Source organism: Cygnus olor, chromosome 16 (genome assembly GCF_009769625.2).
Source record: "Cygnus olor isolate bCygOlo1 chromosome 16, bCygOlo1.pri.v2, whole genome shotgun sequence".
Classification (NCBI taxonomy): domain Eukaryota; kingdom Metazoa; phylum Chordata; class Aves; order Anseriformes; family Anatidae; genus Cygnus; species Cygnus olor.
The window spans coordinates 8,723,789-8,749,143 of record NC_049184.1 but is presented as its reverse complement, the minus strand read 5'-3'; the positions used below and the strand labels follow the sequence as shown (position 1 = coordinate 8,749,143).

Here is a 25,355-nt window from a genome sequence, read left to right as displayed (position 1 = left end):
ATTCAACTGTGCCATTTCATAAAATATGCAGATGATAGTGGAGGGAGAATAGCAAAGGCTTTGAAAATGATTCACACAACCTAAAAATGATGTTGAAAAGGGAGGAATTAAATATTCACAAAGTGAGAGAAATTAAGGCATATTAACTGTTAGAATGTGGAAATGAAGTGACTAACATGCATAGAGCTGATGAGAACTAGATGATTACAGATCTGTCAAAAGTTTCTAATTCTGACACTGTGATGTCGAGGTGCTAGTTGGCTGGTAAGGGCAAAAAATTAGGTATGGGACGAGTAATGCAAACCTGACAGATCAGAGTCAAAGATGGTAAGACACCGCAGTGATTAACATTAGGCTCAGTCCTGTATCAAGGGTGAACTTTAAGCTTGCAAAATGAATACTAATTATGGTTACAAACAGAACACAAGGGGCTCAATTCATCAGCTGTAGGAGGGATGGTGTAATGAGTTAGGGGAAAAAAGTCACCTAGGGCCAAATTTGTCTCAGTACTGAGTTCTGGCTTACACCGGGGATAAATTTGACCCTTGGGATGTGAGAGTTGGAAGTTTTGCTCTTCCGTAATTAATCCAGGGTGTAACTACAGATTTGTTAGGGCAGAGGAAAGGTGGCCGGTAGATACACCCATGCAGAATTGGTGCTAAAGATAATAAATGGAAGATCAAACTGAGTGTGTATGCTGGATGAAACTATTCCTATTTTCTAGCATGGCAGAGATGCAGTTCAACCTTTCTCAGTGGCAAAACCAGATACTCAAATCTGTAGGCAGTACTGGAGCAGTGAGCTCCCAGTGAGGGCACAGAACTGCTTATTCCTTCTGAAAAAATCACTCACCAGGAGCACCATTTGTGACCCAAGATGCAGATCTTTACCCCTAGCCTAGCATCTGTTCAATATGGTGAAAGCAGCACCATGTCATGTCCATGGCATGTGGAGAGGGTTTGGACCCATCTCTGGCTTACTGAGTAATACTGGGTTGTTGTGTTCCTGCGGAAATCGATTGAATCCCAGTGAGGAGTTGTGTGTTGGTGGTCTTTACCTAGATTGCCCAGCAGAGAAACAGTTTAGTAGCTTGTTCAGTCATTCAACATCCAAACTCTGAGCTGTAGACAAAAATGTGTGTATAGTCCATGTATGCAGTCACATGCCTGCATACGCCATTTTAAAGCAGTACTTTCAAGGTAAGGAATTTGGAAATTCAGTGGAAGTTACACCCTGTAGTCTCCTGTGAATATCCCCATCTTACACTGTAAGCTATGGCTTGATACTGAGTGTGAATTAGTGTCATGTACAGCCCTGGCTATACTGAGAATACTTAACAAATAAATATTATTTTGATTACATCATCAATAGCATGCTCAATATCTTCCAGAGACAAAAAGAACAAGAGTTTTTTTATATTAAAAAAAAAAAGGTAGTTGTGCATGCCAAATGATGTGGCACTGTGCATGTGTTTTGCATAACTAATTTCTTAGAGAGCCTGTCCTATGTTCATAATCAAGAGACAAGCAGAAACTCAAAGGTCACAAAAAGACTGAGCTTGGTAAGGTGGATGTTCTGAATACATTAGGTATGTAAAGCAATATTGTGGCCCATCCAAACTAGAATTAGTGGTAATTATTATATAATATGTAATGATGGGATTTAAATGGCTAACACATTTTCTCTGCTGAGATCATTTAGACATGATTCATATAAATGATTAAATTAATAGATCTTCCTCTTTTAAGACTGCTAGGCAGCTTAAACTAAATTTCTCAACAGAGACTGATCCCAGTGAAATAATATTAATAGAAAATGGAAGAAGAATTTCTGGGAAGTGGGTAAATACATACTGGAGTCTGAGGAAACTTCTTTAGAAATCTTTGACAAAAAAAATATTTAACAGATTTAAATATTCTCTAGAAATAGCCCATCAAGGACTTTGGAAGGTGAAAGAATAACAAACCGAACTTTCCCTGAAAGAACAGGATGGTGAAATGTACTGGAAGACAGGGACTTAAAGGATCACTGTCTACTTAGTTTAGGTTTAAACATTAGGCTTTTCATAAACTAAATGGTTTTCCAAAATCTAACGCGAATAGAAATATTTTTCTTTTTCCTTCTTTTGAATCAAACTTCAATAAGATAACTCCCTCTGCCCCCCCACGCATATTCAGGAGAATCCTCTGCAGTGTTGTACAGTCACACGCAGGAGCATTGTGCTAATTAGTGAGAACAAGGACAGGAAAATGACTACAGACGGGATTTTTGAAAGAGCCTGAGGGAGTTAGTTGCCCAAAACCTAGCAAATTCAATGGGAGTTAAGCACTTAGACCTGATAGACACTGAAAAATTTAGCTTAAGACTGCAAGTGAAAACATTCACTGTGAAAGCCAGTCCTGTACATCCAAAGGAGTTCAGCCGCCTTTGTCCCCTTCCAGTTGTGGCCTGACCGGCAGCTCTCTGCTCCCGGGTGTGAGAGACGCCATTTTGTTCTCCAGGCTACTTAGGGGGTTTTGCCCGCTTCCTCAGATGATCTCACCAGAGATCCCAGAAGAGGGAGCTACACAGGAATAAGAATTCATGGGGATGGTTTACTTGCTGTGTAGTGCATCAACACAGAAAGAAGAGCATGGCGAGGACCATCTCTAAACACCAGGTCACTCTCTAGCAGGTAGTCGTCATCCCATCCAGCATGTGTGCAAGAAAGAGGGTAAGATGAGACCTCCCACTTTCAAAGCTAGCCCCAGGCATTCTCAATGTCTGCTTACTTTATATTAGTCACAACTAATAATCAGGGACAGAGCTATAGCTGCTCGCCATATATCAACCATTCTGCTGGGAAAGGCCTGTCATCTTTTAGCTCTCTTTTGCTCAGATTGAGAAATTGATAGGTCACCAGTGCCTTAGAGTAGCACAAAGAAGGTATCATATTTATTTTAGCTACAGTTTTGCATCACTGCTATCTACACTGTAAAGAATTTCATAAAGCATATTTTGTCTTCATTTTTTCATATTGCTCGGAAAAGAACATATGGTAATCAGTATAGTTCTGTCCCAGAGGGTTACCCAAGTGCTGTATACCAAGTGGTCTTTCTATTTTTATTGTTAAATTCACGTTCATTTCTTATCCTAAATATTCCCCTTTTCTGCTTAGGAGGTTAAAAATACCTGGAGCTGCAAATCTGGCCTATTTACTACAGAATTCATGAGTCACGCACTATACTGAAGTCTTGAAATATCACAGAGGTATTATTCACAGAGAGCTCAGCAAAAGAATGGCAAATTCTGCCCTTCAAGACTTGAGAATAAAAAGCCAAATGCTTTAGGGTAACTGGTCATCAAGCTTTATTTTTCAAAAAAGATGCATAAAGAAACTGCCATAAGCCTCTGATTAGTAAAAATGACCTTTATCTTGCTCACAGCTGGGGAGAGAGTCCTTCCTAAGGAAATGGTATGCAAATGTTGTTAGTAGCAGAAAGTCCAGCTAGCTTTCCAGTTTGGGTACTATATTTATATAAAAAAGTGATTGTTTCTCCAGATCTCAATTTTTCTCTTGCTGCTTTTCTCCAGCCTTAGGTGACATAAAATACTGACTGAATGTCTCAAATATCCTCAATGTCTCTAGTCTTTCAGATGAAATCTGAGTGGAAGGCAGCAATGGGATATGCAGACTTTGACTTCATGATGTTGTTGACGGTTTGGCCCATGAATCTGAATTGGAATATGATCAAATACAGCTTGCCATTGCAGGAATAACATGAGTTCTCTGTAAACTGGCTTCTCAGCTGTGGGTTAGCAGATGAATCAATTTAGATTCACTTTATCCTGCGGCTGAGACTCTCAGTATGATAGATTAAGCTCTGTTTCATATCATATTATCCTTTATTTATCTTTGTAGCTAAAACAGCCTATCAAGATTTTTGAAAATCATTGGTTGTCATTGCATGGCACTGTGAAGTAGAACACAGAGAAAGTTTGTGAAGTATTTTAACCAAACATGGAATAGTCCAAAAATACTATATTCTGTAAAAAATAATGAATAACTTCTGACTCTTTAACTAGGGAAGTTCAGCTCCTATAAGCACCAACCAGACACATGGTTGCTCGGAGATTAAAAACTCCATCGATTATGACCCCATGTTTCAGAAAACTTTCTAGCCTTTCTCCTTACTTCACCACCTCCTAATGTTCTTGCCATGGGAGAAAATAAATTAAAACTGAGAATATCTGCCTTCAGGGAGATAAAATCAAGTTTTTCTCTCTGTACAGCTATGCTCTGAGTGTAGCTAGTTGAGCACTCTGAAAAATAGTTCTGAGTGCATGTGGTAATATGTAACTTTTTCTGGAGGGGTAAAATGGTGAAATATAATTTTTCATAATATTAGCTGGATAAAACATTTCTCTCCATTTTTAAAAGTACCAACTTTGGCATTTCATATGGTTCTTTTCTGAGGTTTAATTTAAGATTGAAGTATGCTACAGATGGGATGCTTGTACCTCTTTATGTAAAAGAGGTAATTCTGAGTTTTAAAGAGGATTTTCTATAGCTTTCTGTTAAATGACCTGGAATTCATAGTTCAAGGATGGATGGGGGCACAGCAGACAGAGTAAGCAGACTGGCTTCTATTCCTGGTTTTGCCACCTGCTTGCTGACCTGGGGTGATTCATATAACTTCCCTGTGCCCTTTTATCCTCATCTGTAAAATGAGGATATTGACATTTACATTTCTTTATAAAGTGCTTTTAGATCTATGGATGAAAAGTGCTAAGTAAACCAAAACTCTCAATTAAATTAATTGGAGAGAAGGAGCTAGGTCAGTGTTATAGCAAGGTTCATTTATACACCTCTTAATTTCTTTCGTCTCATGTCTCGAACCCTGCTTATAGATGGAATTGCTACTATATCCTTTTACCTGCAGAAGTAATGTCTCTGGGACAGATATGAAACATATGTATATGCTAGGAAGGAAGCAATACTGTTGTTTGCTCTACAGATACAGAAGTTGGACTAAGGGCACCCAGGCCCATGTGTTTATGGTATAAAACTCTTATACATCACCCTTAAAAATATTAGAAATCCAAGGAAATACTTCTGGCACTGTAGCAGATCACACATTCACAAGATAAATTATAAAGCTCAAACACTGAGTGAATGTCTGAGCTTTGCTTGTAGGAAAGGAGATTGTGAAGTTAGTGTTTTTTCAAGGCCATGATTAGGTAGGTATGTGTAAATCTACTTCCTACCTTAGTTCAACTGTGGAATGAACTGTGAGCATCTGCAAAAAGTCTATATTTCAGACTTTTCCCTGGCCCATATGGTTTCTCTTGAAATTCCAAACTGAAGGTCAACACTTGCATGTGTGTATTCTTGTAGGGAAATATATATATATTTAAAATAATAATAATAATAATTTCATCTCACTGATGGTTATTTTAATCACCTGAAGTTGGTTGTGGTGTTCTTGGAGATTTTTTATTTTTTTTTAAGTGAAGGTTCTTGAATGTTTTGCCACATAATGGTAAGAAAATAGATTATGCACAGAAGCTGGTTTTGTTTTGAAAATTTCAGGAACAGATGCAATCCGAGAGCTGTGATCCCTACACAGCTCAGAGATCAGAAGTAATAAGAAGCCTCTGAATTATCTCTCCTCAGTTCACAAAGCTTGAACTTAATCTGCCAGACTGCTTATAGCTGGAACTTGGTAGAATGCGACACCAAATATCAGACGTGTGCATGGCTCACGCTGTATGCAAAGGGGAGTTAGCATTCAGAGAACAGAGAAAGTAGGGCAGACATCCTTAAACCACAGTTGGACAGATGTTCCTGAAAGTTTCTCAATACAGTAAAAATTAGTCTATAAAACTGACTGCACAAGGAGAAAACAAAAGCTTCTGCAGTTTGGTCAGTATTCTCCTTGTCTGCAGTTTTGTATGTGGATGAGAAGTGACGATTGTGTTTGGCATTTTGATTAAGAAATGCAAAAATGTAGGGTGATGTCCAGAAAAGGAAGATTAGTGCTGGACTTGAGTATTTTTGACTTCTTTGAGCCCTACAGAAATTTTAAGATGAATAGGAAAGCTTGGAATATAGCCATTTTATTCCTGTGTAAGTTTTGATTGACAGAAAGTAATTATATTTAATGTTCACACAATTTTAAATAATGTGTTTATATATCATCTCAAGTGTTTTAGCAACACTGCCTTCCAACTACTCTGTTAAGGGTGGAAGTGGGATGTCAGGTGAATGCTGATCACGTATAGGGGCATGGGGATGAAGTATGGGTCAAAGACACTGCAGGAATCCATGTAAGATGAGGATGCCATATGTTGTAGACCACCAGCGTATGTGTGTGAGCTTAGGTATGGGGCAATATTTCCTTCTCATGTAGTTGTAATCCTTGTGCTTTGTAGAGACCAGAGGTTTCATATGTAATCCCTTAATCTCAAAGTCTCCGTGATTGGATGTCAATCTTTATGATCCTGCACAGAAACACTGCTGATTTCTTCACTCAGTCAGATTATGTACACCTCTCACTTGGTTCAGCCCAGTGAGACAGCAGTCTTTAGCTTTCTAAAGTGCATAAAAAGCAGAAGGTTTGTACAACTACCTTAAAATTATAGTGATTTTTTAATAAGTAATTGAATGCTGAAGTAATGACCTGCCTGTCATACAAGCCACAAGCTTCCTCTGAATGTCCTCTGTATTGTCCATCTGCTTTGCAAAGGGGTCAGCTGGGCAGTAGGAAAGCTAAATTAGAGAAGGCTGTCCAATGGGGAATTCTTTAGGTTAATAACCCTAAGATGGGCCAGTAAAAATGAGGAAAAGGAAATCAGAGAAGAAAGAGTATGAAAAACACAACTCCCACATGGTATGTCAAACTCTTATGTTACTGTACTGTATTTATAACTCCCTCACCTGGATTCTGAGTTACAGTAAATCACAGCACAAATCTAGTATAACTCCTCCCAGTAAGTAGGAATTAATCTGAATTTAGGTGAGGAAAGGTGGCTCAGTGTTATTTGTACAGCTTCATATATTCCAGAATGGTGTGGCTATCTCCAGAAAGGCACTCAGGTCATTCTCCAAGCAGGAGAAGCTCTGCCTAGAGGTGGTAATCCTGCTTAGAAGGTGAGACAAACTGAATAAAAGTCAAAACAATTCAGCCTCTGTCCAATTCTCATAAAGCAGCACTCAACAAGTTCATGCGCTGAAACAGGCTCCAGGCAATCCCCTGCTGGCTCACAGAAAATGGTTTTCCTTGCATTTTGAGCTAGCGTTGTCCTTCCTATCTCCTCTCTGTCTGCACCACTGCTGCAGCCTCACCTGCTTCAGGTGGGACTTGTCACAGGTATCTCTTACCTTTGGAAATACCTGCAAACAAAAAAACATGCTCATTTACATGATGGTGCAACCTTCTGGGCAGCTTTGGGCCCTATCCAGAGCCAGGATATTATAAGCATCATTTCAGCCTATGTCCATCTATGCAAACTCTTTAGCAGATTTGAAGCAAGTGCTACAGACTTATTTTCAGTCCCATGTGCTAGCTTAAACCAGTGGTGGAGCCAGGTGGTGATATCACATTAAACCAGTGGAAGGACAGTGAAGCTGATTTCCCAAATGAGATAAGAATATGGCATTTAATTTCTTTTTCCTTGTCAAGAGGGCTAAGGACAGACACTGTTTAAATAATAAAAAAAAAAAAAAAAATCTTTGTCATCTCCATGTATGCTGTACTGCCAAACAGTGCTGTAATTAAGAATTTTTTCATCAAGGAGAAGTTCTGCAAAAAGGTTTTATTTTGGTATATAAAACCTTCATAAAAGATCCTGAAAAGGATTTTTCCAAAGTGGGATTCTGGGCGATTAACCTGTCAAATGTGGTCTGTTCATATATTAATATGTAATATCAAATGAGTATTTAAAAAAAAAAAAAAAAGGTTGCTCCTTCTGTTAGATATATGAATAACAACCAATCAAATACTAATAAACTGGGGGCAATGCAAATTAGTAAATGGATTTTCAAATCTTAAGTTGAAGGATCAGTGTCTGCCCTTATTTTATTTAAAAAAAAAAAAACTATTTGCTGCTTCTCTAAAATGAATTCCTAGTCCTCATCTTTCAAGTGAATTTTTGGAATTATCTTTTTGAAACCATTAGAACAGAAAATCCAATAGTTTGAGTTACTCTATACTACACCTTAAATATTATTTCATGGATTACAAGCAGTAGGAGCACAGCACTTGCGATAGATTCAAAAGCTGTAGCTGCTTCAAATATCAAAAGAGCGCATGTGCTAGTGCCTGGGGGCCTGGTCAGACACAGACTGAGGCAGTGAGAATGCAAAGGATAGCTGTTGCCAAATGGTAATGCATCCCTTGTCTCCAAAGAGAATGCTGTTGTAATAGAGCACTTCAGGTCTTGTGTTGTAGCTAGCTTTAAAAACGTTGAGCTTTCCTTGACAAGCAGTCTGTCATTCAGAAGTCAATGACTTTTGCTCCAGTTCAGACTGTACAACCTTTTTGAGAGCGGCCAAATTATTACTGCACTTTGGTACCTTTTTCAGGCACTTTGTTCTGTTGTAACTGTGCTGAACATGTCTAAGTTGACCTGCTGAAGGGGAAAAAAAAACATCAAGTTGCTGCTCTAGAATCAGAAATGAGATGCACTGGCCAAGTAAGAGTCAGTGCCCACTGTCTGGAGTGCACTGCACAGCAGCCACTGCTGTGGAGCCTCCAGAATTCATTCGTCTTATTTGGTGGCAGTGAGTCTTGCTGACATTGTTTGACTCTTGTTTTAATAGAGGCTTCTCAGCTCTTAGCTTGTCCTTTCAATTAGGTCAGGTCAGAAACTTTCTCCACTCTTTTTGTTGTATAAATCACTCCAGAATTGTTGGTGCTATCATTACTGAATGTTTATGGTATCCATCTTAACTGGGAGACAATCCATCTTAAAAGGTTTAAATATATCCTTTTGTCTAGAAAAATTCTCATGTTGTGTCGGTGTAGCATATGAGATTTTCTTTAAAAAGAGCCACACTACTCAGACTTTTGTTACTTTTCTGTAGTAAAACAAAATATCTGAATTTTCTTTAAAATTCAGCTGTTGCAAGGATTTCTGCTTGAAAAATAGAATCTTAACTACCTCTCAACTCTCAGAAGGGGCATGAATCTTTTAAACACCCTCCGTAGAAAGTCACATACCATCTAATGCCCTCAGTAGGATTCTCACTTGATCTGGTTTCCAGCACTGTCAGAATTGTTTTGTCTCTCAGTGCAGTGTGCTGAGCTCTACCTGAGCATCAGAGGCCTGCCATGCGTTTCCTGGAGCAGACACAACAGTTTCTAACTGAAAGTGTTAGCAGTGCCCTAATAACTAATAGTGCAGAAGTATTTTACAGCTGATGATCTTTGAGGAATGCAGTCGGTGAAGTGATTGGAGATATGGGGGCTGAGCAGGAAAGATGGGGAAGTGCACGAAACGTTCCTCAACAGAGTTAGACTCCTAAGGGCCTTCAACCTATTTAAAAAGGATCATCATTCATCAGTGCCATCATCATTATCTGCTCAATCGGGAGGAGGAGGGGAGGGATAATCAGCGAGAGATGATCAGCATCTTATCACCGAGCTCCTTCATTTCAGGCTTAAACTGCAGGATTCTTTCTGGAGAGATAATTCATATTTTATCATTGAAACTGCTGATCATAACCTCGTTAATCTATGGATATTGCTAACACACACAGAAAAAAAGCTAACATGATAAAATGTAACGCTTCTATTAAATTACTTAAACTAGTTTACCTCGCCTCAACATTATTCCCCTCCCCACTGCTCCTCTGCCATCACAGGCACTGCTTGTACATGGCACACAAAATCTATAAACTCTTTCCAGGAATACAAAAGCATTCTCTATGATGTTGATAAGAAACAGGACAGTCACTCTCCCCTGACATATTTGTTCTTTAAAAACAAATCAATGGTGCAGGGATTTGGCACCTGAATGCAGAACAACGGCTTGATGAGGCAAAGATTGTCTTCATTAAGGACATTAATATTCATAGAGAGTAGAAAATCTGACACAAGAGAGGACTCACTAACCTTTTCTCATATTAGATTTTTACTTCTTAACACAATTACAGTCCGGCAATGACTTAATTAATGCTGCTTTTTGTCAGACTGCTTTAAAGAGCTGTCAATTTGGTCCTGCAGAGGCTGTCAGTGAAAGAGAAAGACAGTCATCTAGGCTAAAAAGACACAGGAAGAAATTCAAACACTTAATAACATTCAAAGTGCTATGCAAAGTCACATATCAACCTGTATTAAGGAGAGTTTTTGTCTCTCCTCTCTTCCTACTTATGCTAATATTTTTCAGGTAAAACTGGTGCTGCAGCCACCTCTGATTCTGAAATACACAGCAGAAAATGAAGAAGGGGTCATCAAACTAATGTATTTTAGTTTCAGAGTGTTAGGGGTATTTCAAGCCCTCCATGGAGAATAGAAGGACTAAGCAGCACTTCAGGAATCCTTATTAAATGCCTGCCAATAAAGGTCAGCCTCTGATGCAAAGGGACTTGCACAGTTGCATCTCTTATTTCTGCTTCAACCTCTAGAAGCCAGGAAAGCATTTCATACTGTTCATTTAACTAAAACTGTGGAAATCATCCTGCAAAGCTGGGGGATTCTTGGGAGACTAGTAGATTTTAAGGTTGCTGGGAAATCAGCTCAAGCTAGCTTCATGACTGTGGTGAGCAGCAACTAGTTTCTGTGGCTCAGCAGGTGAGCAGCAACTATGTGAGCAACTATGTGGTGCTGTACCTGCTTGCAGTCTTATTTGATGAGGCCAAAGCACTCTCATCGTGCAGCACTGAGCAGCTTGCCTGGTTTTCTGCCTGCTATTCAGGGCAGCAGCAGCTTGTCTGATAGGCCACTTTCTGCTAGCAGCAATGTCAGACAAAAAGCACCGACAGATAAATATTTCTCAAACTTGTGGGGTGGTCATTATAAACCCACCTGGATTGGAATCCAGTACCCATCTGCTTATGAGGACAGCTAGTATAACGAAATATTTAATACATTTCTTGACCTATGGAGAAAATTACCATGTGGCACTGGAACCAGCACTGTGTCCAGCCAGCTACTGGTGAGCTCTGCTTAGCCCAGCAGCAGTTTGGGATCTGCTTTTTGCGATTGTTTAAAAGATAACAAACAAAAACCTATTAGCATTAATTTGCTTACGTTATCTACCTGCATTGCATCGTGATGCACAAATAGTATGCTAAATCTAGTTCTGCTTCACGTGCCATTTAATTCTGTGGGTTTTGGTGACTTCTTTGAGTTTATTTTAATAAATGCCTTAAGTGTGTAATGTAAATAGAAGAGTAAGAATGTTCTTTATCCAAGCACAGACTATCAAAAAATAAAAAATAAAAAAGCACACAACAGCTTTGTACCTGCTACATCCTGTAAGAATGTTTATGTATTTTTGGTAGAAAAAGCTGATTTAATCAGCACAGCTTGACCTTGTCTAAAGAATTCTAGTATGCAGGACCATAGAAATAGCATACTAAAAGATGATGTAGGAAGTTTGGAGATGTTTTTAACTTTGAAGTTTAAAATCTGCATGCTATTTTCTGTGGTGGGTAATGCTTTTTAAAAGTCCTTATGTAGAGAATGATTCGACTAAAGAGAAAATGCTTGAACACTATAGTGGCCACGTAGCAGTAGAAGACAGCGATACTTCATTGGAATAGCAAAATTTCACAGTTACATCAATGTGTCTGTTAAAAATCAAATCCTAGCTTCTTTTGAATCTTTGACAAAATTTAGTGACTTCAGTGGGGGCAGGTTACAATTCAAGAAATACAGCTTTAAGGATAAGTTTTCCTGAGGAAAAAGGACCTTATTCTTTACTGCCATAGCCAGTACATCAAGTACTGTGCAAGTGCATCAGCGTTTAGCTTTGCACTTCCGAAGCTGATACAGTTCATTGTAGTGATTTTTTTGTACTATTTAAGGCAAGAAAACAACATGGAGCAGGAATGCAAGCACGTGTAGCCACCAGACTCTTATTTATGGAGAATTGATGGATATTTTTCAAACCTCCTTGTGTGCTTTTTACATAAGCATTGTTACCTAAACCGCCTTAGTTATGGTCAGAGTCTCTGTGATTATCCCCAGTATTCCTTTCAGAGGTTAAAATGGAAGTAGTCAAGTAAATTGCTACTAAAACCTTTTTACTTAAGACACCGTTATTCTTAATACACACATTGTAAATTACATCTGTCCAAACTAATGCTATATTTAAGGGAGTCTTTAGGGTATGGACTTTTCAAGACTTGTTTTGCCTTAGTCCTCTAAAACTACAGCTAATAATTTCTTCAGGTTGGCACTGTCTGTCATTATCTGTCAACTGAAAAATGGAAGAACAGTTATGAAACTTTGTTAAAAAGTTAATTTTTGATTTGAATTTTAATTGTGCAACTTTTATGATTGGTTAAGCTTCTATTTTAACTGTACAATGTGGGAAGGAAGAAGCAAGCTTTCCTAAAAATGTAAATATAATTAAACTTTTAAACTGTCTTATAAGTCTGTGCCTTACTGTAACTAGTTTTCCTCCTAAAACCCAGTGTAAAAAAAATCTAGTATTATCTTGGAGGACACAGACAATTGCGCTAAAATTAGATCATTCTGAATATCTATTTTTGTTGTACGGAGGGGCTAGGTTTTCTGTAAATGAGGGCCACAACTACAAGAGATCTTTATTCAAACAAAAAAATTCAAGGAAACACAGAGAGAACCTGAGAACTACTCAGATATCATGAGTATGCTTTTTCTCCTTAGGGAAATTTTATTTGCTTTGCAGAAGAGTCCTAGAAGATTTGGACTGATCTGAATTATACAGTCTTAATATGATTGAAGAATTATCTTGTTGACAAGTGCAGAATTATAGATTTGAGTCCATTAACTAAAAAAGGGTCCATATGCATTTGAATAATGGCCTTCACATTCTTTCCATTGGTCTATCAAATAAAGCATACCAAAATATATAGTTTTGAGTCCTGTAGTTACAATGTGTAAAGAGCTAGACTGAATTAAATTTCCTGGTGTTAAGGATAGGTAAGCTGCTGTTATTTCATATTGCAAACAGGAATTTTGGTCTGTGCTTCTGCACTTAGAGCTGTATACTTTTGGCAGCTGGAAAAGTACAACTGTTTTATAATAAACATGAATATCTTCTACTCAAATCTAAAAGGAAGCCATCAAATTAATCTGGTATTAAGGAAGAGTTTAAATCAACAGACTTTGTAGTTAGCACATTGACACTCCTCCAGTTGTGTTACAAATGTGGAATAGTTACTATATAAAGGGCCAGGTGTTCATCTGTTGTATTGCAGCATAATTTCATTGAGACAACTGAATTCATTGTCAGACTAGGGACGTTTTACCCACTTGCATCCGGCATTTACCACATTCTAAAGCTGGCTATTCCAAGAATATCCTATATATGCTATATTTGGTAAGGATATTTCCATTGTAATTAGTCTCACAGTGTAGCTGGGACCCAATGTACATTTGGAGTACATTTGGAGAATTGTGGTTTCAGACAAACTTTGAGAATGAATACATCTTTGTGAACTACCCCCTGAAGTAGGGGGTAAGGGGAGTTATTGCTTCATGGATAGATTCTCCTCATGTAGGCATAATATCAATATTCCAAAACAGCTTCCTTAAAAAGAAAAAAAAAGAAAAAAGAAAAAAAGTGTTTAAACATTTTGCATTAATTTGGAAAATGAAAATCCATATGGTTTCAGGTAGTGTAGGAGATTACTGCTAGTGAGACACTAGCTGAAGGTGGGGGGTGGAAATCATGTTGAGTTTTGATTCCTTTTCCTACCCGTTCTTCTCCCCATCTTGCAGATCTTTTGTGGGTGAGCCAAATGTAATCAGGTTTGGCTCACTTGGAGGAATTAGGATGACTGAAAAGTATGCCAGATTTCAAAACAATTTCTAACAGTTTCTGTGATACTGTGTAAGCAACTGAAAATTGACATGTTGTGTTGTGCCCAAGTCAGCCAACTGCTGTCACTGAATAATTAGATTCTCTAGAAGAAGAGTTTTTTTCTCAACAAAATTATTAGAAAATAATGCAGTAGCTTTTCCCTATTTAGGGATATGCTCATATCCTTCCACTCTTAGATTTTTTTTTTTTATTTGTTTGGATCCAGGACCCAAAAGTATCCTTCAAGCATTTTTGTATATAAAAGTATAAATAAGATGTCCGGGCATTTTCATTCCAATATGTATCTCATATGTACACGGAGAAGTCATTGTTGCAGGTGGTTAATATTCTTTGTCTAATATAAATGAATTATTCTTTTTAATTATTTTTATTTCGTATGGAACATCAGTTCTACGAATTGAGTTCTAATATCAGACATAGGTCATGATCTAATTATAGCTTGATCTGTCATATAGTTATGACATTCATGAGGATAGAAATAGTGTCTGATTCCCCAGGAACTTCTACCTCTGCAAACCAGCTATGAACTAGGGAGAGAACCGTTCTGCTTTGTTAGCCTTTATGTCCCTTTCCATTCTTGTAGTAGAAGTATAAGCGACTGCACATTCAATAGTGAAAAATCATGCCTAGTGAAATAATAAGGTAGTGCCACTGTCAGAAGACGCAGGTGAGGAATTCTGATTTGGTAAAAACCATGCACAGTCAATGTGCTCACGCCATGCATTTGTGAATAATATGGAAATGCTAATCTTGTCTGGAGGGGAAGATCTGGAAGACTGCATGGGTGAGACCTCAGGGGACTATTGTAGCTTGCGTCAGCTGAAGATTTGAACTGGGGACTACAGAGACTAAGTTAAATTATGATATCACAACAACTGGAATGAAATTGGAATAATTGTAAAGAGAGGGTTTTTCTCCTAAGCTGTCATGTTCCTGGTTTTGGTGATTCTATCAAAAACCCATTATTTTTTTCTTATTCCACACCTTATTTCATTGCACCTTCTCATTTATCCCTTCTAGTCAAATGTGCTCATTGCAATCGGTTGTCTCCTTTTTGTAAGAATTCAGTAATTTTTAAATCTGTAGAAGCACTATAGTTGCATGAACACTTGTAAGAAAGCCCAGTGCAAACGCTTATGATAGGACAGCAATTAATCAAAAATAATTTTAATCCATCGGTGCTTTTTCTATTGGCCTAAATTTTGCCAGACACTCTCTAGATTGTAAATATTTCAGAAAGGTGATGAAGGGTAACTACTATGTGTTTTTGAAATTTCTGCTCATTTTTCTCTCATTTAACTCAATTTTGGCAGCTAAGTTTATGGTACTGGATGGAACAGAGGTAGGTCTCTTTCTCCCTTGAAAATATCACCCCTTTTTTCCTTTAGTTTCAGCTGTAAAAATCCTCGTGCTTTTCTGGCACTATTGCAAATGAGAGATAAATAATAAACAGTTTCTCCCAGGGCATCTAATGTTACATATATAAATCCATATTAAATCCAAGGTTAATGATTGCTTTTCTGTTTTATTGGCTGCAGGGAGCACTTTTTGTAGAAAATCCTGTCCAAGTGGTAACATAGCTTTCTTCAGAGATTCTGAAGCAAAATGAGACATTAGTTTTGCCTATGTTAGTATATAACATGCTACTATGCAGTGTAAAAGAGTAAAATGTGTCCTTTTGTATTTTCCAAATGGGAGAAAAAATCTTTATTTCCCCAAAATTATTTTTATATCTATAGCATCCCTAATTTGACTTGGTCTTGCAGAGAAAAGTGCTATGCTACTCATTAGTACTTTGCAGTTATCCCTTCCCTGACTGAGGTGGAAGAAGCTTCAAATCATGTGGGAGAATGGGGAAGGGAAAAGAGAGAAAACAAGCTTTTTGAACCCTGTAATGTAAATTTGCAGACAATTATTCATTATTAACTGCCTGAAGCATCACACCTCTCTCACCTTTGCTGGAATGTCTGAACATTAAGGTAAACAACACACTGCTGTCTTATCATAATGCGGTCTGCTTCACTGCAGCAAGAACTTGTCAGAAACAGATTGTGATGTTGACTTCTCAATAGGGGAAAAAAAGGGCCTAAATTAGACTTCTATAAAAAGAATATTGCATATTTATTTCCACAATAACACCAAGGAAAAACGTTAGTCAAGAAGCAAGCAATTGGGTGAATAAATAAGCTTGTCTTTGTTCTCATCAATTAAGTTATTACATCAGTTGGAAAACCAGTGAATTATAATACAGATGTTTAATGAAACACTGCTGTGCCTATAAGTCAAACTCCTATTTTGTGGTGTGATTTTGGCTGCATAGTTTTGTGTGTGTTAAACCGTATTTATTAGCTGATACCCATTATTATTTTGAGCAAGGTATAATTCAGTTGTCAGGCTCCAGCTCTGGGAAGGAGATTTAATCAGTGAGAGCCCGCTTTGCTGCTGAGCATAAAACAATGCGGGTCTCATGAAGCAATCACACCAGTGTGAAAAAATGGGATTAATTAGTATTGTACAAGAACAGGCAGCATGCTCATTAAAACCTTGTGAGCTGCCTCTTGATAAACTGCCACTTGATAGGGCCGCATTAATGTGACAAGGCAAAGACTTTATTTCCAAATCCTTTCTGATTATATCTCACTTTTAAGTTACCTGAATTGACTCTCTAAGGCTTTTGGAATACAAAGATCAAAATTGCAGCAAGAGATCCCCAAGACACCTGGACAAAGGAGCCGTGCTCAGATAGTAGGGCTTCAAAAGACAACTTTTTTTGAACTCCCATTCAAACATAAATCAATAGCTGTACAATGAGGCAGCTCCAAAGGTGGTAAATTTGCATTTACATTCAGCAGGTTGGGCTGGAACTTATTTGACAATTAGCAACTATCTAATGAATCCCATATAGTTTTGTCTGTCTGCTTACCAATTGCTTCATATGGTTGTCAGTATAAGAACTCTTATGAATATTCGTACAGCCTCGAGTATGCTCTGAGGAAGGGGGGGGGAAAAAAAGATAGGCACTGAAAGCTGCACATCTGTTTCTTGTAGTTTAGGTTGGCCACTGAAGAAGTTGTGGTCATATTTCTTCTTTTATCCTTTCCTTTAGAAATGTTCACAAAATAAAAATGTAGATTCTAACTAGTGGATTTTTTTCTACGTGACTAACCATAATAGGAGATGTGTCTGAATAGCAACAGTAAATGTTGGATTGGATGTATTTTTGATGCTGTGTTATTTTCCTTTAGGCATAATGTTTTATTCCTTCCTGAATTCGTAGTGGGTCTGACGATTTACTTGCGCATAATCTTGTTTTTCCTCTCCTTTTGTGAATTAGTGGCTGTAATGAAATTATATCTGAACTTCTAATAGTTAACCAAATCTATCAGCTGTATCATGATGCATAGGTGCTCCAAGATGCTGACTTACCATGTAGCTTTAGCTGACACTGTATGTAAGGCAATTGTAATGCAATACAGTTACCTGTCAGCATATATTTGTAGGTGTGGAAAATGCCACTCAGAGAACAGAGATTTCATATTCCCTGAAGCTTTTCCAAACTATTTTATTTTTAAGCAAAAACATCTTGTTAAATCTCAACACCCTATTAAAGTAGTGCTATCCACCATGAAGTCCGAGTTTTTGGTTAGTAATTATAGGTTGTTTGCAACTGTACAGGTGCAATTCCACCCCTAGCTACCAGTGAAAGGCATCAGACTGGAGGCAAGTTACCTGAGCTGGCTAGATACAGATGCGTACAGTGCTTTACAAAGTGATGTGTTGCAATATTATTAATTTAAACCCTTAGATTTCATTGTTGTGATCTGGGCTACATGATGCAATGCAAGATGACAGCCATTGAATTAATAGAAAATGGGATTCATCTCTTGAAATTTCACACAAAATAGAAGCAAGAGACAGACAAAATAAAGGGAGATGGATAGACAGACTGATAATACCACTAATACTTTTAAATTTAAACTGAATGGGTGAGATAATTTTAAAATACTAATGGTATTTATCAACAGTGTGATAGCAGAAAAAAATCACGCTCTCTCCTTCTTTCTCTTTCTTCTTTTCGTTGATTGCTTTGTTGAGCAAGTCAGTGAATATTTTACACTTTGTTTCTTTTATTTTAGCAAATGAACTGCCTCAAGCTAATGTAGTGTAAGTGGAAATTTCAAGCACCAATGTCTACTGCATGATCCAATAATAGGAACTTTCTTTCCCTCCTAGGTCTGTAACAGTGTAGCAGCAAACTCCCTGATGCCTCCAGGTAGTCACATGCCTGATTTATGATTATAAACTATAGCTCTGGAAGAGGTTAGCTAGGTAGTTTAAATCATTGGTTTTTCTCTAATGAACTGGGGTCAGGAGAAAGTGCTGTATGTAACAGCCTTATCTGGTTGTTACTTATGCCCTACATAATACTCTGTGGTTTTGGCCACGATAGTATTTTTACATAATTTTAATTGTTAATGCCATTTTATAAAACTGTGTTACTGAAAATTGCATGAAATGAGTTTTCCTGCTATTATTTATCATGCATCTTGGTGCAATTTGGAGCGAGTTACTTATTTGAAACATGGTATGGGAGAGCATCAAGATGGATTAAAAAAAAAAAAAGACAATGTAAAGACAGATAACAGAGGGTAGTGAGGCACTGGAACAGGTTTCCCAGAGAAGCTATGGATGCCCCATCTCTGGAGGTGTTCAAGGCCAGGTTGGATGAAGCCCTGGGCATCTTGATCTGGTGGGAGGTGGCCCTGCTCATGGCAGGGAGTTGGAACTAGATGAGTTTTAAGGTCCCTTCCAACCCAAGCCATTCTACGATTCTTTATTATTGAGATAAAGACCACAGATAGTATAAGGGGTGGTTTCTTTTCCCAGTAACAATATGCTGTTAACACTGAATTCTGTTCTCATTTCTATCAGACCATCATACCAGTATCTAAATAGAATAAGTTAGATGCCTGAGATGTGCAAAGATAGCAATACTCAAGATATTTTTACAGATGAGTGAAGAATCTCATTCCAGGCTAATGTTGTTAATCTGTCTAAAAACTCATGGAAAGATGGGATTATTGTGCAAACTCAAGGTATCCTTTATGCAGATCGGTCTTGCACAAATAGAATTTGCTCAGCAGGATCACTATAAGTCTAAGTGACCTTGACAACAATACTGTGATCATGTTTACTTATAAATAAAATCTTTTTAGGCTATTTTCACAGTGGATTCAGTACAGAAAGACTTCTTTTTTTTTTTTTTTCCTGGCAGAGGGCCTATTAACCAATTTTTACCTTGAATTCCTTTGTTTATAACCAACTTAAAGGGTGTTTGACTTTCTGCGCCATTCTTGGCTTAATGAAGTATCAGACAACTTATACTCACAACTCTTGTTCAAGTGAATCAAAAACTGATTGTCATCCTCTTCATAAAGTAAGCCATATTCTGGATTTAGTGAGCTAAAATTCTTGTCAGCAACACTTCATACCAGCAATTCAAAACCAACACTTTTGGTAGTAGAGCTATTTCACCAGTAGCCTTGCACCTCTGCAAATAAGCACTGAATGCCTTCATCTAGAAAGTATTTTAAGCAGAATATGAAAGGTTGTTTTAATAATATAGTAGTAGTTGCGTGTGAGTTCTGGTTTGGTTCTTGCATCTTTCACATCTAAGATCCAACTTTGATAGAAGCTGTTTGTCATCCATTATATTATAACGGATATAATACAATATATAATATATAGCCCTGAATTCTACAGAGTTGTTACTTAGTTATTCCCTCATCATGTATTGTTGATTGCCTACATAAAATTTGATGCACCTGCCCCTGTTTAACAGCATCCTATTTTTCAGACTACTTCTCCGATTTGTCGTAATCATTTTCAATTCTAATCTTGTCTTCTAACATACTTGCAACTTGGTGCTGTCTGCAGATGTAATAAGCATTGATGAGGTCACTAATGAAAATACTGAATGGTATAAGCCCCAGACCCCTCTGTTGGTATAGTCTTCCATTCTGACAGTGAACCTTCGATAAATTCTTTGAGTACAGTTTTAAAATTGTTTTTGTACTCACCCTACCATTGTTTTAGCCAAACCATGTTTCTTTAGCTTAAGCACAAGGATGTACAATAGCAATCAGAAATTTCTTTAAAAGTTAATGAAATCAGTTGGTTTTTGTCCACAAGATCTCCCTCCCTGTAGAAGAAAATTAGATTAGTTTAACAGCCAACAGACAGTCTTCAGAATAAACTGTCAAACTCATTGTCTTATTATCTTCATAAAATGCAGATAATTTTTTCAGTGCTTTTCCAGAATTTTACATGAAATTAACTTTTTTAAAATATCCTAACAAATTGTTTTTTCCCCATTCCCTTTTCTTCCATGTTTTGGTATTTCATTCTTCAATATTTCTCAAGAATAAGTATTAATACCTCTGAGCTTTAGCCCTTTAAATAATGTGGGATGAAATAGTGAGAAGCTATGGATGGCCGTCCCTGGAAGTGTTCAAGGCCAGGTTGGATGGGGCTTTGAGCAACCTGGTCAAGTGAAAGGTGTCCCTGCCCATGGCAGGGTGGCTGGAACCAGGTGATCTATAAAATCCCTTCCAATCCAAAACAGTCTATGATTAAACACGTGGGCCATCCTGAGGACATCTGCCAGTGGCTTCCTGCTCTTTTGAAGATGAAGTGAGTTGAAAAATTGGAGCAATCTGACTTTACTTGGACTTCCTTTTGCTAAATTAGTCATGGTGTGATTTTCTTTTTGTGATTATTGTCATTTGTATCTCAGTTTGTACCTTGGATTTTCTTATGAACTTCAAACCTTGCCAGGAGAGTTAGAATATCATTGGCTTTGGAGGGGAACTCTTCCTTTTTTTCATGAAAAATTTTGTGCCCCTGATCTTTCTAGTTTGGTATTTTAGGGAGGATCATTACACCTGTGACAGTTAAACAATGATCTGTCTACAACTACTACCTTTAGAAGACCCCAAAACACTTTCTGCTGGAGGTTGAGTATCTTTATTCACTATGTGGTGTTTTTGTTATTTCCCCTGAGTTTATAGTTTAAACTGTCATTGGAGTCAGGTACGAGGGTTGGATGGATGTGAATTTCACTTAGGAGCTCTTGTGCCAATCTGCAGGAAAAGGGCACATTCCGAAGAGTTGCTCCTTTCCCCACCTTACCTCTTGTCAGGTAGTGGGCTGACATATGGTACTCTTTTAGAATTACAGCTGCTCCATCAAAGATTCAATTTGGGCCTTCTGTGTAGCAGGGACAAATATTTCTCTACTGTAAATCAATACAGAGAGAATCCTTAAGTTGTTTTCATGCACAATCATACAGGGACCTAATTTTCTGTGATGGTTGCTTCAGTTATTGCATCACAAAAATTTCTCACTATGGAGCAGCAGGTTTCATTCATTCCATCACCACCTATAAATAAGGATTGTGACTGGAATAGGTCATGAGAGTTACTCCAGGGAAGACCACATATTGCATTATCTGTGAAGAAAATGTGTTTTAAATTGCGTTCTCCTAACTACATCTTGGTTGCTGCGTGGTTCATTTTTAAGCATGCTAAACACCATTCTCAACACCAGTGATACAGCACAGAAAATAATGATTCAAAGTGCTTGTGGAATCATAGAATAATTTAGTTTGGAATGGACTTCTAGAGGTCATCTAGTTCGCTTGCAGAAGGTATCAGTTGACACTTGAAAGTTGTAACATGCCCCAGAGATTAGATTAGCAGGAATCGTTGAGTCTCCTTAAGTGCCTGAACTCTTTTGGTATGACATTAAGATCAGCAAGTTTATGTGGTTTACAATAAGAACCTGATAGAATCTTCAGCTCTATCTATTCCATGTGCACTTCTGAGAAAACAAGGTCTACTTTAATAAGTATTCCAAAATAAACTTCCTAAGCCCCAAATTATTCATTATTTTTCACGATTGTGGAAATGTTTGCATGCATGCACTATCAAACTATTGTGGAAATTTTTCAAGTTAAACTCGTTATCAGCTGACTGTCTGTTATCATAATGACTTTGAAGGAAGGCAGTGGAATATCTTAGTCTCATTACGTCTCAAAAACGTGCCTTTCCCTCTCAGTGCGGCCCCCAGCTAGGTGGGCAGGCTCATGGTTGTTTATGAAACTACCTTATCCACATTAGCTGGGATTCCTGAGATTACATATGTCCTTCAGGGATGTTCTGACAAACAAATTCTATAACAATTGTATTTCTCCAAAACAAAAAGGATTTTTCTTTGGTGGAACAAAACTCCTTACCATAGTACAACGTATTACTGGCTTTCATGCTTGTAGACAAAGTAAAGGACTACATAAATTAGGGGTTCTCTACTTTCTTTCTCTGATTTGTCCTGAGGGAGTCTGGCTTCTGGATTTTACTTCTGAAACTTTCACTTTTACTTCTGAAAACAATTCTTCTTCTAGCTTGTGTGTTGCAATCCACCTAATGACTTAAAAGTGTTGTTCATGTTTGGAGGGACTTTCTTCCATCCTTTCTGACAATATACTTCACAAATTGGTTCTGTGTGAGCAGGGCTGGCAGAGGTGTTACTTGTATTGAGCTCTGAGCAGCATTATTCCTTGTTCCTGCAGGTTCGCCATGCGTTGTGAGCAGAGAAGAGCCAAGGCGTTGGACACTGTCAATGAATCTGTGTTGCCACAGAAGCCACTTCTGTCTGCATGCACAGCTGCTACACTTCTAACCCAGCTGTCAGGTAGGACATTTTGTGGTGAAATATTTGGGAAATAAGTAAAAATGATTAGGAAAAATTAACAATGCATATGTAAAGGTAAAATGCAAGTGTGTACATTTGCACATTTCCTCGTCACTAGTTGCAGTAGTCTTTCACCATCATTCTTGTTATATATTTACAGGCACAAATTTGTCCTACTGTATCGTTATGTTACTCTTGACTTCTGTCTGCCTTTTGGCTGCTCTTATTTTGTCTCTGTATAATTGTCTGCCCAAGAGGGGGAAAAAAAAAGTAACACATTTTATATCAAGCAATCAACATTCACAAAACTTCACCTTATTTACCTTTGATAGTTATCCTGAGGTTTATCATATAAAAATACAAATTAGCATTCTTAAGTTTACATCTTCGATGGCCTGTCCTTTTTCTTTCTACTAGTCTGACAGAAACTTCAGCTATTTTCATGAAATAATCTTTTGTATAATATGCAAAATGATTCCCTGAAATTAAGAAGAAATCCTTATATTTGTTAGAAAGGAGCTAAAGGAAACCAGACAGAATTTTAGCCCCTCTTGAATTTAAAAGATAGAGAATGGAGTTGGGTCTTGTATTTTGCAGCTGATGTTACACCATTAAATTTAAGTAAATTTTAAAAATTAACCAGAGAATTTCAACAGATATGAAAAGGTTAATTCTTACATGGTTTTGCTTACAGAATTAAGCGTGTTAGAGGGCTATTCACTCATTTCTGGAATATCAGGAATTGGGCATGTCAGTAAAGTCTGTTGTCTTAAAGTCGTGACTCAGCTGATGTAGCATAGTTGATGCTTCTAGATTTTTTTATGGAAAATACATTAAAAGTAATTCTTCAACATAATGTTAGCTAGCTAAGGATGCTGAAAGAAAGAACTCAGGGATTCAGATGCAAACACTCAAATGTCAAGCTATGCATGAGATAACGTTGGTACTAACAGTCAAAATAATCACTGGGTGATTAAGGTCTTCTCTAAAAGCAAAATTACATTGCAGATCTCCTGGACTCTGAACAGGATTCACTCTGCCGATGTTTCTGAATAATGATAAGGGGGCTGGTGATGTAATATATATTCTGGAACACTTTGTCCACATGTTATCGGAATGCACGCAATGCAAGAGTTATGGGAAATATATCATCGTCCCTCGACTGGAGTTTATACAGAATATTACTCTGCCATAGGATCTCTTTATCTACATTCTAGATGGCCTGACAATGACTTCCCAAATGCTTGAAGCCAATTTAAAAAGGATACTAAGAGCACTCTAATAGCTGAAGTTATTACTACTAAAGTGTAAATCAATGCTGTGTACATTCCAAGAAGGAAGAGCGAGTCAGAATAAGCTTTGTCTTAATGGAAATAGTATTTTAGACAAATTCTGTATATGTGGAGGCAGATCCTACATGTATGGCGCCATACTCTGCAGTCAGGTCTACCTGCCTCCACTTGCCTGTATTGTAAGCTGTGAGTTTACTTAGCTAAGAACAAACCTGCGCTGTTTCTATTCTTAATGATTAACTATTAGTTTTGCTAGATCTGCACTGAACATGAGCCTAAGCTGGGCTGCCTAACAGAGCAAATACATGAGGAGGAAGAGAAGGGACAGAATAATACAATGGTACACCCCTCATCTGACCCATCCGTTGGGTGTTGCATCAAGCTCAAAGCTACCCAGCCCCAACTGGCCTCCTCCTTTCTCTAGCTAACCCTTATCTCTCACCCTTTGGGCTCTGGTGTGGTACTATGCCACTTCTAGCAAATATTTCTTCATAACTTTAACAGTGATGAATAGCTCTGTCAGGCACTTTCGGTGGTTTGTATGCACCAAAAATATGAGTTAAGGTCAAGGGCTGTGCCTGGTTCTGGTGTGTGGGTTTCTCATCCCTGATTTATATACAGAAACCGTATGACAGCGACTTTGGTCAAAGTGGATGTAAATCTTTTAATTTCTGTTCATCTTGAGAAGACTATACTCTGAATAACGTGGATTTTTAGGGATTACTAGTGGGGGCCAGTTCTGGATGTTAGCCTCTATCTTTACTCATCTCCAGTTATCCAGAGATTATCAGATATTAGAGAAGGTTGGAAATTGGTCTCCTATTAATAATTAAAAAAAAAAAAAAAGTGATAAAAGACTCTGATCTTGCCAGTGTCGTAAGTAATGTCACTTACTAAAGTGACTGGCACTAGCTGTAGGCTCAGATATGCCAATTATAATTAAAGCCATTATTTTCAAATACAGTTCAGTTTATTCCTGGTGAAAAGTAAAGAGAATTTTAGAGTGACAAATCCCTCTGGAAAATGCACACTTAACGGGAAGGCTGTGTTTTTAGACTACCTGTAATAAGTTGGTTTCAGGCTTGAAATGAATATTATGTTAAAACATTCTTTAAAATGAATGTTGACCAACTTAATGTATTGTACAACATTCTGACTTACAAGCCAGAAGTGACATTTAGTTCTTAGATCAACAGCCTTCATATATCTGTAGTATGGTTTTTATAATGTTCCAAACCATTTCCTACTGAAAATCTGACATCCATTTATAGTTGTCTAGAAAGATATCCAAAT

General features: G+C 37.7%; 1 long non-coding RNA gene across 2 annotated transcripts in view; it reads left to right on the top strand.

The window, feature by feature from the left end:
• Positions 1 to 24,859, top strand: part of LOC121079227 — an 86,960-nt gene extending 62,101 nt beyond the window's left edge. For both annotated transcript variants that reach the window (XR_005824945.1, XR_005824946.1), the window contains exons 2-3: positions 22,649 to 22,770; positions 23,779 to 24,859. This is a non-coding gene — a long non-coding RNA (uncharacterized LOC121079227). The remainder of the gene's footprint in view (positions 1 to 22,648; positions 22,771 to 23,778) is intronic.
• The last annotated feature ends 496 nt before the right edge of the window (positions 24,860 to 25,355 follow it).